Here is a 16,891-nt window from a genome sequence, read left to right as displayed (position 1 = left end):
TCGATTTGGTACATGTGTTTGAAATAGGTGAATAAAAATTGAGAGTACAATAAATTTTGTTTCGGACATTATAATATGGAAGTACCTAAAATAATTCCACACTTTAGGTAATAAGAGCAGGGATTAATATATTGCCGAATGTTTGAAGAAAAACATTAGAAGTAAAATTTGTATTTTAAAAACTTTAATTCACATATTAGTAGACATTTCCAAGTCAGACTGGTTTTCCTATCCAGGAAGAAAGATGAATGTATAATTCTGTTAAATCATAGCTCTCCCTCCGTTTTGTTTTTAATTCGGTGACGCACATTTTGTATGTGTTTTTCTGCACTTGTGAATAAGTGTCTCATTTCTGACATATTACATGGGGTGATGCTGGTACAAGAAGGCAACCTTTATTAATGGAAGTGACTGCAGTTGGAGATTGCGGTTTATTTTGTTCAATTATTGTTTACACCATCAACTAAAGAATTACGGCAATGTTATGTTCTGGTTGGCTGATTGTTTTATGATTAATATTCTAATTGCTTATGTGGACTTGCAGGATATCAGCATCCTAGGAAAGTCACTGTTCCTGCTGCTTGTGCTGCATTTGCTCTGGTCATATGAGAGATGCGGCTAATAAGTTGACAACTTTAAAATTAAGACTAATTGCACGAAAATATATGCCTCTTTCAGCTCACATTGGACTTTTGGACTGTTTGTCGATGCATAACCGAGTAACAGAGTGATGGTTATGCAGTGTTATTGCATTCTTATGCAGTTCCTTTATATCCCACTCATAAGTGATCACATCAATAGTTTTTGTACATGACGAACTAAAAATATTTAATTAATTCTATCTTAACCAACGTGCATAATATTGATGTAAATATCCAACGAATTTCAATATGGATCAGTGTGAGTTGGAGCATTTTGGTAGGAGAGATAACTACCCAACCTACACTTGGAAACTAACAGTACAAATGGGGTTGAAGTTCAAAGGGATCTCTGGGTACAGATACACAAGACATTAAATGTAGCAATGGAGGATAATCAGGCCATACAAGTACAAATGAAGCAGTTGAGATCATTTATAGGGGATTATAATTAATCAGCAGAGAAGTTATGTAAACCCTATATCATAGAAACATAGAAACATAGAAAATAGGTGTAGGAGCAGGCCATTCTGCCCTTCTAGCCTGCACCGCCATTCAATGATTTCATGGCTGAACATGAAACTTCAGTACCCACTTCCTGCTTTCACGCCATACCCCTTGATCCCCCGAGTAGTAAGGATTTAATCTAACTCCATTTTGAATATATCTGGTGAATTGGCCTCAACTACTTCCTGTGGTAGAGAATTCCACAGGTTCACCACTCTCTGGGTGAAGAGGTTTCTCGTTATCTCGGTCCTAAATGGCTTACCCCTTATCCTTAGACTGTGACCCCTGGTTCTGGACTTCCCCAACATTGGGAACATTCTTCCTGCATCCAACCTGTCCAAACCCGTCAGAATTTTAAACGTTTCTATGAGGTCCCCTCTCACTCTTCTGAACTCCAGTGAATACAAGCCCAGTTGATCCAGTCTTTCTTGACAGGTCAGTCCCACCATCCCGGGAATCAGTCTGGTGAATCTTCGCTGCACTCCCTCAATAGCAAGAATCTCCTTCCTCAAGTTAGGAGACCAAAACTGTACACAATACTCCAGGTGTGGCCTCACCAAGGCCCTGTACAACTGTAGCAACACCTCCCTGCCCCTGTACTCAAATCCCCTCTCTATGAAGGCCAACATGCCATTTGTTTCTTAACCGCCTGCTGTACCTGCATGCCAACCTTCAATGACTGATGTACCATGACACCCAGGTCTCGTTCCACCTTCCCTTGTCCTAATCTGTCACCATTCAGATAATAGTCTGTCTCTCTGTTTTTACCACCAAAGTGGATAAGCTCACATTTATCCACATTATACTTCTTCTGCCACGCATTTGCCCACTCATCTAACCTATCCAAGTCACTCTGCAGCCTCATAGCATCCTCCTCGCAGCTCACACAGCCACCCAACTTAGTGTCATCCGCAAATTTGGAGATACTACATTTAATCCCCTCGTCTAAATCATTAATGTACAATGTAAACAGCTGGGGCCCCAGCACAGAACCCTGCGGTACCCCACTAGTCGCTGCCTGCCATTCCGAAAAGTACCCATTTACTCCTACTCTTTGCTTCCTGTCTGACAACCAGTTCTCAATCCACGTCAGCACACTACCCCCAATCCCATGTGCTTTAACTTTGCACATTAAGCCTTCTGAAAGTCCAAATATATCACATCTACTGGTACTCCTTTGTCCACATTATTGGAAACATCCTCAAAAAATTCCAGAAGATTTGTCAAGCATGATCTCCCTTTCACAAATCCATGCTGATCATGTCACCATTTTCCAAATGCGCTGCTATGAAATCCTTAAAAATTGATTCCATCATTTTACCCACGACTGAGGTCAGGCTGACCGGTCTATAATTCCCTGCTTTCTCCCTCCCTCCTTTTTTAAAAAGTGGGGTTACATTGGCTACCCTCCACTCGATAGGAACTGATCCAGAGTCAATGGAACGTTGGAAAATGAATGTCAATGCTTCCGCTATTTCCAAGGCCACCTCCTTAAGTACTCTGGGATGCAGTCCATCTGGCCCTGAGGATTTATCGGCCTTCAATCCCATCAATTTCCCCAACACGATTTCCCGACTAATAAAGATTTCCCTCAGTTCCTCCTCCTTAATAGACCCTCTGACCACTTTTATATCCGGAAGGTTGTTTGTGTCCTCCTTAGTGAATACTGAACCAAAGTACTTGTTCAATTGGTCTGCCATTTCTTTGTTCCCCGTTATGACTTCCCCTGATTCTGACTGCAGGGGACCTACGTTTGTCTTTACTAACCTTTTTCTCTTTACATACCTAGAGAAACTTTTGCAATCCGCCTTAATGTTCCCTGCAAGCTTCTTCTCGTACTCCATTTTCCCTGCCCTAATCAAACCCTTTGTCCTCCTCTACTGAGTTCTAAATTTCTCCCAGTCCCCAGGTTCGCTGCTATTTCTGGCCAATTTGTATGCCATTTCCTTGGCTTTAATACTATCCCTGATTTCCCTAGATAGCGACGGTTGAGCCACCTTCCCTTTTTTATTTTTACGCCAGACAGGAATGTACAATTGTTGTAATTCATCCATGCGGTCTCTAAATGTCTGCCATTGCCCAGCCACAGTCAACCCCTTAAGTATCATTAGCCAATCTATCTTAGCCAATTCATGCCTCATACCTTCAAAGTTACCCTTCTTTAAGTTATGGACCATGGTCTCTGAATTAACTGTTTCATTCTCCATCCTAATGCAGAATTCCACCATATTATGGTCACTCTTCCCCAAGGGGCCTCGCACAATGAGATTGGTAATTAATCCTCTCTCATTACACAACAGCCAGTCTAAGATGGCCTCCCCCCTAATTGGTTCCTCGACATAATGGTCTAGAAAACCATCCCTTATGCATTCCAGGAAATCCTCCTCCACCGTATTGCTTCCAGTTTGGCTAGCCCAATCTATGTGCATGTTAAAGTCACCTTGTCTGATTGTCTAAAGATCTGCGACGGTGGGCTGCCAATATGGCATAACTCTATATATGATTTCAACGGGGAGCGGGCGGGTAAGTGGAGCTGACACCAGGGCCATATCAGCCATGATCTTGTTGAATGGCGGAGCAGTCTCGAGGGGCTAGATGGCCTACTCCTGTTCCTAATTCTTATGTTCTTATATTTTTATGTTCTTATGATCTTATACGTTGTTGATGCTGCTGTAGGTGTTGTAAAAGTTGTTGTAAATATTGTTGTTGTAAACTTTTCCCAGGGTTAAAAGTTCACGCTAAAAGTAGTTTCTGACGCGCTCAATACAAACAATTAGAGGCAACATTGGTGGGGAGGAGCGGGGGATATTGTGTGGGGTGGGGAGGGTCTGAGGATATTTTGTGGGGTGTGGAGGGTCTGAGGATATTGTGTGGGGTTTGGAGGAGCTGACGAGATTGGCTGGTGTGAGGAGTGTCTAAGGATATTGGGTGTAGTTGGGATGGTCTGAGGATATTGTGTGGATTTGGGAGGAGCTGAGGAAATTGGGTGGTGTAAGGAGCGTCTGAGGATATTGGGTGAGGTGGGGAGGGTCAGAGGATATTGGGTGGGGAGGGGAGGGTCTGAGGATATTGGGTGTGGTGGGGAGAGTCAGAGCATATTGGGTGGGATGGGGAGGGACTGAGGATTTTGAGTGGAGTGTGGACGTTCTGCCGATATTGGGTTGTGTGGGGTAGAGCTGAGGATATTGGGTGTGATGTGGAGGTTCTGAGGATATTGGGTGTGGTGGGGAAGAGCTGACGATATTGGGTGGTGTGGGGAGGGTCTGGGGATATTGGGTGCTGTGGGGAGGGTCTGAAGATATTGGGTGGGATGCGGAGGGTCTGAGGATATTGGGTGGTGTGGTTAGAGCGGAGGATATGTGGTGGTGTGGGGAGGGTCTGAGGATATTGGGTGGGGATCGGAGGGTCTGAGGATATTGGGTCGGGTGAGGAGGTTATCAGGATATTGGGTGGGGCGGCGAGGTTCTGAGGATATTGGGAGGGGTCTGGAGGGTGCAAGGATATCGGATGGTGTGGTGAGCGTCTGCGGATATTGGATGTAGTGTGGAGGAGCTGGGGATATCGGGTGGGGAGGGGAAGGTCTCAGGATATTGGGTGGGGTGGGGAGGGTATGAGGATATTGGGTGGGATGAGGAGCAGCTGAGGATATTGGGTGGGGTAGTAAGCGTCTGAGGATATTGGGAGGGCTGTGGAGGGGCTGAGGATATTGGGTGGGTTGGGCAGGAGCTGAGGACATTGGGTGGGATGAGGATGAGCTGAGTCTATTGGGTGATTGGGGACGGTCTAAGAATATTGTGTGCATAATTAGATATGTGAAGACACAAAGTAAGGTTTATGTAATCAGTGCAGTTCGATGAAATAAATAACATCTTCACGGAATAGCAATAAACCGTTTGGTTTCCTTAATAATTCCAAAATCTCACGCAGATAAATGGCTGCTTTATTGCATTATCAATTGTTTTATTCAGTATTTTGATTGATACATTGCTTCAAATATTTGAGACGCAATTCTCGAAAATCATCTCACAATAAACACTCGGAGTCATTTTGACTGTGCATTGAAGTGGGAAGTGAATTTCAAGATGAATGCGAGGTGATACAATTTGGTAGGAATCTAGATATATATAGAAATATTACGTTTTTGATGATGTATATGTACTGTTGAAAGGCCTTTGACAAACAGCCACTTAATAAACTTGTTGATAAAATTCTAACCCATGAGATTAAAGGGACAGGGCAGTATGGCAATGTCATTGTCGAATTGACAGATAACAGAGAGCATTGGTGACTGGTTGTTGTTCAGACTGGCGCGAGCTGTACTGCTGTCTCCCCAAGGGGTCTGGATTGGAGGGCTGCTCTGTTTGATATATATCCATGAACTAGAGTTGGGTATAAACTGCCTCATTTTAATCTTTGTAGATGATACGAGACTAGGAAATGGTGTATGCAATGAGGACGATAGTACTAGAATTCAGGAGGGAACAGACTGACTGTTGCACATTAGAAATTATAAAATAGGTGCAGGAGTAGGCCGTTCAGCCCTTCGAGCCTGCTCCGCTATTCACTACGATCGTGGCTGATCATCGGTAAAAATGGACAATCATTTAAACCGTCCACCTGACACTCATTCCTGCACGTAAAGTTAACTCATTACTCAGTTATCTGATGTATATTTTGCATTGAAAGATTACAATATCATTGCTGCCTAAAACAGGTCCTAAGCCACCAGAAGATTTGATTGGTTCTTGACTCTCATGAAATCTATTAAGGCTGGAGAGCCAGAGAACTTCGGAGAAGTCTCTGACCTGATCATACAATTCGCGGGTGGCGTTTCTGTCCAAATTCAATCCCTTTGCTTACAACAATACGCTAACTCTGATTGAGAAGAGCAAATAGATGGCAGTTTAAATTTAACATGTAAAATTGATATGTGTGGTATTTTGGCAGGAAAACAAGAACATAAGAAATAGTTGCTATAGGAGTCGACCTGGCCCCTCGAACATGCTCCACCATTCAATAAGATCATGGCTGATCTGATAATCGAGTCAGCTCTACTTCCATGCCCACTACCAATAACCCTTTATTGCCTTATTGCCCAAAAATCTGTCATCTCTGCCTTAAATTTATTCAATGATCCAGCCTGCACAGCTCTCTGGGGCAGAGAATTCCTCAGATTTAAAACCCCCTGAGAGAAGAACTTCCTTATCATCTCAGTTTTAAATGGGCGGCCCATTTTTCTGAGATTATGAGCTAGATTTTCTGCTTTTGATGAGATGAACCAAAAATTGTCATTACTTCCGGTGTGGATGGTTACATATGAGTTTTCAGAACGCCAGAATGTGGTACAATTTCAAAGCCTCTAATCTGCATTTTTAAAATTGGGCGTTACCGCGAGCGATATTAAAATCTCCTTACTTTGCTGTAGTCTCTCAATAAAATCGTCCCAATCATCTCCAACACCGTACCTCTCGTCTGTGCTGCTAGTGGCCATGCTCGAGTGGTTTAAATCCAAGTTTCTCGTCGCCAATAATATGTCCTTACTATATAGTATAAATGCACACGAGGCCCATAATTATTGGCAAGCACTGAAGTGATGAAGGTGGGTGGAGCTTCCCCTTTTTAACTGAAAGTGTAGTTTAGGAGTGTCTCCCACAAGTTCCCCACCTAGTGGTCAATGTTCTCACAGTGTACAACTTAGGTCAGTTTATACATGGGTTACAATGACAGTTAAATACATGACATCACCTCCCCCCCACCCCCACTTTTCCCCGCCAAATCTTATTGGGATCAGAGGTTAAGTCTCTCTGGTGGTTTACGTTTCTTTGTAGAGTGCCTGACTTGGGGCTCCGGTTGTTGGGCGCTGGCCTGAGTGTCGGCTGTTTGCGGTGCCTCAGGCCTGTCCGGACTGCCCACAATGACTGGGCTCTCCTCCACTTTGTTCCGGTGTTCGGTCACCTGTGGTGGATTGAACTCTACATCGTGTTCTTCCTCTTCTTCTTGAATAGTATTGGTGAAACTGCTTTTGATTTGGTCCACGTATTTGCAGCTGATTTGTCCATTGGTAAGTTTTACGACCAGTATCATGGTCCCCTCTTTGGCAATCACAGTGCCTGCAAGCCATTTCGTCCTTGTAGCGCAGTTGAGGACAAAGACAGGGTCATTGACATCGATACATCGCGCATTCGCATTCCTGTTGTGGTAGTAACATTGTGACTGGCGCCTGTTCTCAAAAATTTCTATCATTGTGGGGTATATAAAGGATAAACTAGTATTGAGCCTCCTTTTCCTTTGCAGCTATGCGGGTGGGACCATTGTGAGCGAGTGTGGTCTGTATCTATTGGCCAACAGGAGGCATCATCAGCGGCTTTGTAGGAAACTCCCTTTGATTCACAGCATCAACTTTTTGATTATCTGAACTGCTCGTTCCGCCTGATCGATTGAAGCCGGCTTGAACGGTGCCGTTCTGACATATCTGATACCATTCCCTGCCATGAAGTCCTCGAATTCAGTGCTTGCAAAGCATGGGCCATTCTCGCTGACCAAGAAGTCTGGTAGACCATGGGCGGCGAACATTGCCTGCAGACTTTCCACGGTGGCAGAGGATGTGCTTGAATTGACAATTTTTCACTAGATCCATTTGGAGTAGGCGTCTACTACAAATAATAACATTTTTCCTAAGAAAGGACCTTTGTAGTCCACAAGGATGCATGACCATGGCTTGGCAGGTCAGGACCAGGGGCTATGGGGTGCTTCCCTGGTCTCATTGCCCAGCTGGGCACACGTGCTGCACCTGCGAACACAAAGGTCCATGTCTGCATCTATCCCTGGCCACAATACGTGTGACCTGGCAATTGCTTTCATCTTGCCAATGCCCGGGTGCTCTTTGTGGAGTTTTCTGATGAACATCTCTCTGCCCATAGTAGGCAATCGGCCTGAATCGAGAGTTCATCCTCGCGCTTGTGAAATGGTTTGAAATGCTCAGAGCATGCCTCATACATGGCTGCCAATTCCCCATTTAGGACACATTTCTTGACTCAAGACAGTAGCGGGTCTCTATTAGTCCGGACATTTATCTGACGGGCTGTCACAGCTGAGTCTTCGCTTTCGAAAGCTTCAAAAGCCAAGACCATCTCAGCAGCATGCTCGGTTGCCCCATCGGGAGTGATTGGTGGGAGCCTGCTGACTGCTTCGGCGCAGTTTTCAGTGCCAAGTATGTGCCGAATTGTATAATCATAGGCAGCTAATGTGAATGCCCACTGCTGTATGCGGGCTGATGCATTTGCATTTATGGCCTTGCTGTCGGCCAAAAGGGACGTTAGGGGTTTGTGATCTGTCCCCAGCGCACATTTGTTGCCAAACAGGTACTTGTGCATTTTTTTTACAGCTTATGCACATGGAAGTGCTTGCATTTCTAACATCCCGTATCCCCGTTCTGCCTGGCATAGACTTCTGGAGGCATAGGCTACCGGCGGTAACTGAAAATTGGCATTAACATGCTGCAACACACATCTGACCCCATAGGAGGACGCATCTCACGTAAAAACGAATTTCTTACATGGGTCATATCGCGTTAACAGATTGTTGCATCATAACAAATTTCGTGCACTATCAAAAGCCGTTTCCTTGCTGTGCCCCCAGACACAATCGCGAACTCTGCGTAGGAGCACGTGTAGCGGCTCTAACAGCGTGCTCAATTTGGCAAGAAAGATACAAAAATCGTTTAGGAGCCCCAGAACGAACGCAGTTCCGTCGAATGTCGGGTTCTGGGAGCTCTCTGGATTTCTTGCGTTTGGAACGCAGCAGGTCTGAACACGTCCGCTGCTACCCTCTTCCCCAGGAATTCTACCTCTGGAGCTTGGACGACGCACTTCACAGTTTTCATTCGCAGACCTACCCGGTCCAGTCTGCGAAGCACCTCCTCCAGGTTGCGGAGCTGTTCTTCAGTATCACAACCGGTGATGAGCTTATCGTCCTGAAAAAGCACTGTGCTTGTAATCGACTTCAGGAGGCTTTCCATATGTCCTTGAAAGATCCCGGCGGCCGAGCGAATCCCAAACGGACATCTGTTGTCGTCAAACAACTCTTTTTTTTGTCGTCATTCTGGTCTGCTTCTTCGAATCACTCGCCAGCTCCTGGGTCATGTAAGCTGAGGTCAGGTCCAATCTTGAAAAAAATCTGCCACCGGATAGCTTCGCTCTCGTTAGCGGGTACTGGTCTTGGAGTGACACCCGATTGATGGTTGCCATGCAATCACCACATATCCTGACCGACCCATTTATCAATGAACTAAACTTGAATATAGGGGTTATGATTAAGAAGTTTTCAGGTGATAGTAAAATAGGCAGTGTGGTTGATAATGAAGATGAAAGCTGGAGACTGCAGGAAGATATCAATCAACTATTAGATGAGCAGAACAGTGGCAAATAGAATTTAATCCAGAGTCGTGTGAGATGGTGCATTTGTGGAGGGCTATCATGGAAAGTGATTAAACTTCAACTGGTCGGACATTGGGAAGTGCAGAGGAAAAAACGGAACTGGGATTGCATGTCCGCAGATCCCTGAATGTATGTGGCCAGTTGGATGAATTGGTTAAGAAGGCATATGGTATCGATCCATGGAATCAAGTGGGTTATGCTTGAAATGTAAACATTTCTGGTTAAACCACTGCTTGTAGTTCTGACCAGCGCATTGAAGGAAGGATGTGATTGCGCAGGAGAGGCTACAGAGGAGATTTCCACAGCTTTTGCCCGGAGTGGAGCAACTTTGCTATGAGGACAGATTGGATTGGCGGGATTTGTTTTCCTTGGAACAGAGAAGGTTGATGGGCGACAGCATTAAGGTGTTTAAAATTAGGATGGGCCTATATTTTGTTGATTAAAAGGGCCTTTTTCCTATAGTAGAGGGGTGAACAACCAGGAGGCATAAATTAAAAGTAATATGTATAAGGGTTAAAGGGCATTTGAAGGGAACATTCTTCATCCAGATGTTTGTGGGTGTCTTGAACTCATTGCCTGAAAGTGTGGTGGAGGCAGAAACTCTCAACCCAATTAAAAAGTACTTGGATGTGCACTTCAATTGCTGTAATGTGCAGGGTTGCACACCTAAAACTGGACATTTGTTGGCCGGTGCAGATACGATGTGCCAAAAATTAATCCTTCTATGCTATGAACTTCTATGATTATATAATTATCGGTTCGCATTACTTTCATGATGCAAAACGAGGCGATCGGCTAATTAATGGTGTTTCAAGTGAAAAAATGGTCGTGCAAGTTGGGGCTCGAACACAGGAACCTGAGATTAAGAGTCTTATGAGGCTACTGTTCGGTGTACGGAGAGCTTTGCCTCGAACCGCAGCATTTTGTAGCCTAGTGAAAGGCGGTAAATCACTGTTTGATGCTGCATTTGCCGTTTTGCACTGGCAGTGGCTGATTGGAGAATGCGGGACCGGAATTTTGGGGATTATCCCGCCGTCATTCACTCTGCAGCTCGAGAAGAGCGATTAGTCGATGTGTTTGTTTGTGTCTTTTATTTTCAGTTGTGAAGTGAGGCAGCGCGGCAGGATCCTTTAATAATCTCTCACAGCTGAACTGAATGCCTCGAAATTTGCATCTTTGAGGTGGGGTTTCTCCACCCTTGGGGCTGGAAACGGGACGGAGTGAGGGACACTGTGTAGAGTTTGAGTTTGCAGAGACCTGTACAGAGAAATCAGCAAATGCAAGAGCGTCGTGAGACACTGCACTCTGATAATATTGAACCACTAATATGAATTGTTTAATTTTTTCTAATCATTAATTGCAAAATGTTTATGTCCGTTTTCGAACCAGGAACTATTCGTGGCAGGCGAACGTGATAACCACTCCACTACGGAAACGCAGTGGCAGATGCAGTGTTGAGAACATCACCAGAGCTTTAACCTCAACAAATGGACTACACTTCAGAGCTTGCATTGCGACAGCAGAATCACTGTGCTATATTTCGCAATGTGTGAGTGTGGCAAGAATAGATCCCGTATTTCTCCGTCTTTATATATAGGAACAGGAGTGGCCATTCCTCAGTAAGTGGTTAGAATCTTAAATACACTGCTTCAAAGGGCGGTGGTGGCAGACTCAATCTTATCTTTCAAAATGGAGTTGGATAAGTATCCGAAGGAATAGAATTACACAACTGCGGGTAAATGACCGGGGTGTGGGACTAGTTGAGAGTTGGAATGGGCTCGACGAGCCGAATGGCCCTCTTCCGTGCTGTACCATTCCCTTATTCTGTGATTATATAAGTAGTTGGTACATTTAATAGTGTGCATGTAAGCAGAATATTGCAAAGGAACATGGATTGAGTCGGCAGAACGAGAGGCATCTGATCAGAAGATTCGGGTGCGCGAAAATTCGGGTTTAATTACTTTAAAAAGCATCATTTTTGTTTTGTGAAGTTTCGGTCAGATAATGTTTGGGAAAGGAATTTTTTGCTGAAAGAGACTCAGCATTTAATCTTCTTTCTGGATGTTGGCGTCACATTTCTTTTCGATGTTATTGTTCCAGAATGTATATTATCGTTGCATTTTCACAATTACAAGTCCCTTGCTCGACAGTCTATCTCAGTCTATCCCCAGTTTCATGCATTGGTACCAGAAATAAACAATTTGAAGCAGACCACTAAAGCACAGTGTCCAAAATGGTATAAGAGGCACTGGTTAATCAGGACAGTCAGCATTATTTGTGAAGGAATGGTCGCGTTTGATTAACTTGATTGCATTTTTGGAGGAGGTCCCCAGGTGGGTCGATGAAGCAGTGCGGATGATGTAGTCTATATACATTTTATTAATGCTTTCGCTAATGTCCCACATAGCAGACTGGTCATGAAAGTAAAAGCCCATGGGATCAAGGAAGTAGTGGCAAATTGGATCCAAATTTCGCTCAGACGCAGAAAGCAAAGGATAATATCTGAATGGTGTTTCTGTGCATTGAAGGATGTTTCCAGTGGGGTTCCTCAGTTTTCAATGCTCGGTCCTTTGCTTCTTATGGTATTTAACAATAATCTAAACTTGAATATAGCGGATATGATTCAGTTTTTTTCAGTTGATACTAAAATAGGCAGAGTGGTTGATAATGTCGAAGCAAGCTGGAGACTGCAGGAAGATATCAATCAACTGTAAGAAGAGTGCCAAATTGAATTTATTCCAGAGACGTAGGAGATCGTGCCTTTGTGGAAGGCTAACAATGAATGGGAATACATATCAACTGGTAGGACATTGAGACGTGCAGACGCACAAAGGGAACGGGGATTGCATGTCCACAGATCCCTGAAGGTCGCTGGCCAGTTGGTTAAGTTGGTTCAGAAGCCATACGAATGGTTGCATTTATTGGCAGAGGCAAGGAACAGAACAGCAAGTGGGTTATGCTAGAACTGTGTAAACTTCTGTTTCGGCCGAAGCTGTAGTACTTCGCGTAGTTCTTCACCGCATTGAAGGAAGGACGAGATTGCACTGCAGAGGGTACAGAGGAGATTTACGTAGATGTTGCCGAGAGTGGAGCAACTTTGCTATGAGGAGAAGATTGCATAGGCGAGTTGTTGATTTCCTTGGAACAGAGGTGGCCGATGGGCGACTGCATTAAAGTGTATAAAATTAGGAGGGGCCCAGATAGTGTTGATGAAAAGTGCCTATTTCCCATAGAAGAGGGGTCAACAACCAGGGGGCATAAAGGAAAAGTAAGCTGATAAGGATTATAGGGGATGTGAAGGGAACATTCTGCAACGAGATATGTGTGGGTCTGGAACTCACTGCCTGAAAGAGTGGTGGAGGGAGAAACCCTCACCAAATTTAAAAAGTACTTGGATGTTCATTTAAAATGCCGTAAGGTGCAGGGGTGCACAACGAAAACTGGACATTTTTTGGCCCGTGCGGATACCATGGGTCGACAACGACTCCTTCCAAGCTGTAAACGTATATGATATTCAAGGGAATAATGGAGGCATGTGAAAAAGGAACGGCAGTAAGCATGGGGGATTTTACCCTCCTTATCGATTGGTCGTATCAAATCAAATCAAATCGCACGGGGTAGCCTGGAGGAGGAATTCGGAGAATGCATACGGGATTCTTTCTTAGAACAGTATGTTACGGAACATACAAGGGAGCAAGCTATCTTAGATCTGGTCCTGTGTAATATGCCAGGAATAATAAACGATCTCCGAGTAAAAGATCCTCTCGGAATGAGTTATCACAGTATGGTTGAATTGTAATACAGATTGAGGGTGAGCAAGTAGTGTCTCAAACGAGCGGACTATGCTTAAACAAAGGGGACTAGAGTCGCATGAGGGCAGAGTTGACTAAAGTAGACTGTAAACACAGACTAAATGGTGTCACAATTGAGGAACAGTGGAGGGCTTTTAAGGAGATCTTTCATAGTGCTTAACAAAAATATATTCCAGTGAAAAGAAGGGCGGTAAGAGAAGGGATAACCAGCCGTGGATAACCAAGGAAATAAAGGAGTGTATCAAATTAAAAACCAATGCGTCTAAGTTGGCCAAGGTTAGTGGGATAATAGAAGATTGGGAACATTTTAAACGACAGCAAAGAATGTCTAAGAAAGCAATAAAGAAAGGAAAGATAGATTCTGAATGTAAACTTGCACAAAACATAAAAACGGAGAGTGAAAGCTTTTACAGATATATAAAATCTGAAAAGAGTGACGAAATTAAATGTTGGTCCTTTAGAAGATGAGAAGGGGGAATTAATACTGGGAAATGTGGAAATGGCTGAGGCATTAAACAATTATTTTGCTTCGGTCTTCACAGTGGAAGTCACAGAAACGCGAAGACATAATATTATCTGAACGGTGGCAGATTAGGAAAAGGGGAAGTGCAACGAGATTTGGGTGTCATTGTACATCAGTCATTGAAAGTTGAAATGCAGGTGCAGCAGGCGGTGAAGAAGGCAAATGGTATGTTGGCCTTCATAGCGAGAGGATTTGATTTTTTGAACAGGGATGTCTTGCTGCAACTATACCGGGCTTGGTGAGGCCTCACCTGGAATATGGTATTCAGCTTTGGTCTCCTAATCTGAGGAAGGGCGTTCTTGCTGTTGAGGCTGTGCAGCGAAGGTTCACCAGACTGATTCCCGGTATGGCAGGACTGACATATGATGAGAAACTGCATCAACTGGGCATTTATACATTGGAGTTCAAAAGGATCAGAGGGGAACTCGTAAAAATACAAGAGATTCTGACGGGACGGAATACGTTAGATGCAGATGGAATGTTCTCTATACTGGGGAAGTTCAGAACCAGGAGACAAAGTCTTAGGATAAGCGGCAGTCCATTTAGGACTATGATGAGGAGAAACTTATTCACTCAGAGCGTTGTTAACCTGTGGAATTTCCTGCCGCAGAGAATTGTTGATGCCAGTTCATTGGGTATATTAAAGAGGGAGTTAGATATGGCCTTATGGCTCAGGAGCTCATATGATATGAAGAGAAAGCAGGAAAGGGGTTCTGAGGGACTGATCAGCCATGATCTTATTGAATGGTGATGCAGGTTCGAAGGGCCGAATGGCCTACTCCTGCACCTATTTTCTATGTTTCTATGTTTCTGTGGATTCATGCCCAGGCCCGACCGTAATGTACCTGGCTGTTAAGAGAACCAGGAGGGAATTAACAGAGATTTTGACAATTATTTTCCAATCCACTCTGGCTACAGGGTACAGGTGTGATTTCGGAGGACTGGCGGCCCTCCAATAAGAATTTAAGAACATAAGAACATGAGAAATATAAGCAAGAATAGTCCATAAGCCCCTCAAGCCTGCTCCATGATTTAATACGATCATGGTTGAGATGGTCATGCATTCAGATCTAATTCCCTGCCCGCACCCCATAACCCCTTATTCCCTTATCTTTCAAGAAAGCCTGAGCGTTTGGCGAGTCGGGAGTACGGCGAGTCGTGAGTTCGATGAGTCAGGAGTTCCTCTGAGTACGGGAGGCCCTGTTCGTTCTTGAGGCCCAGAGTTACGAGTTTTCGGGTGGTTAGGAGTCTGAGGTGCAGGACGCCCGGTGGTCAGCGAGGAGTTAACTTTTAGTGAAGAGCTCACAGCCATTGGCCAGGAAGGTAAATTATTATATGCATGCAGCATTCGAAAGAAAGTAAATGTGTGGATGGCAAAAATCATTACAGATGGGTATGATTTGGTGGCCATTTCAGAAACGTGGTTGTAGCGGAGCCAAGACTGGGAATTAAACATACAGAGGTGTCTAACGATTCGGAAAGATAGACAAGAAGGGAAAGGAGGTGGCGTCGGTCTGTTAATAAAGGATGATATCAGGGCAGTTGTGAGAGCGATATTGGATCGAATGAACAAAATGTTGAATCATTGTGGGTTGAGATTAGAGATAGTAAGGGGAAAAGGTCACTGGTGGGCGTAGTTTCTAGGACCGCAAATAATAACTTCACGGTGGGGCGGGCAAGAATCAAGGGAATAATGGAGGCATGTGAAAAAGGACCGGCAGTAATCATGGGGGATTTTAACCTCCATATCGATTGGCCAAATCAAATCGCACGGGGTTGCCTGGAGGAAGAATTTATAGAATGCATACGGGATTGTTTCATCGAACAGTATGTTACAGAACCTACAAGGAAGCAAGCTATCTTAGATCTGGTCCTGTGTAATGAGACAGGAATAACAAACGATCTCCTAGTTAAAGACCCTCTCGGAATGAGTGATCACAGTATGGTTGAATTTTTAATACAGTTTGAGGATGAGGTATTCGTATCTGAAACGAGCGTGCAATGCTTAAACAACGGGGACTACAGTGGGATGAGGGCAGAGTTGGCTAAAGTAGACTGGAAACACAGACTAAACGGTGGCACAATTGATAAACAGTGGAGGATTTTTAAGGAGCTCTTTCATAGTGTTCAACAAAAATATATTCCAGTGAAAAAGAAGGGTGGTAAGAGAAGGGATAACCAGCCGTGGATAACCAAGGAAATAAAGGAGAGTATCAAATTAAAAACCAATGCGGATAAGGTGGCCAAGGTTAGTGGGAAAATAGAAGATTGGAAAATTTTTAAACAACAGCAAAGTATGACTAAGAAAGCAATAAAGAAAGGAAAGATAGATTACGAAGGTAAAGTTGCACAAAACATAAAAACAAACAGTTAAATTTTTATCGGTATATAAAACGGAAAAGATTGACTAAAGTAAATGTTGGTCCTGTAGAAGATGAGAAGGGGGATTTAATAATGGGAAATGTGGAAATGGCTGCGACGTTAAACAATTATTTTGCTTCGGTCTTCACAGTGGAAGACACAGAAACCATGCCAGAAATTGCTGGTCATAGGAATGTGGGAAGGGAGGACCTTGAGACAATCACTATCACTAGTGGAGTATTGCTGGATTGGCTAATGGGACTCAAGGTAGACAAGTCCCCTGGACCTGATGAAATGCATCCCCGCGTATTAAAAGAGATGGAGGAAGTTAAAGCAGATGCATTCGTTATAATCTATTAAAATTCTCTAGGCTCTTGGGAGTCACCAGCTGATTGGAAAGCAGCTAATGTAAAGCCTCTTTTTAAAAAAGTGGAAATTAAAAGGCAGGTAAATATAGGCCGGTTAGTTTAATATCTGTCGTGGGGAAAATGCTTGAAACTACATTAAGGAAGAAATAGCGGGACATCTACATAGGAATATTGCAATCAAGCAGACGCAGCGTGGATTCATGAAGGGGAAATCACGTTTAACTAATTTACTGGAATTATTTGAGGA

This window comes from Pristiophorus japonicus, unplaced genomic scaffold, assembly GCF_044704955.1.
Source record: "Pristiophorus japonicus isolate sPriJap1 unplaced genomic scaffold, sPriJap1.hap1 HAP1_SCAFFOLD_70, whole genome shotgun sequence".
NCBI classification, from domain to species: Eukaryota; Metazoa; Chordata; class Chondrichthyes; family Pristiophoridae; genus Pristiophorus; species Pristiophorus japonicus.
The sequence above is the reverse complement of the archived record's forward strand: the minus strand, read 5'-3'. Positions refer to the sequence as shown.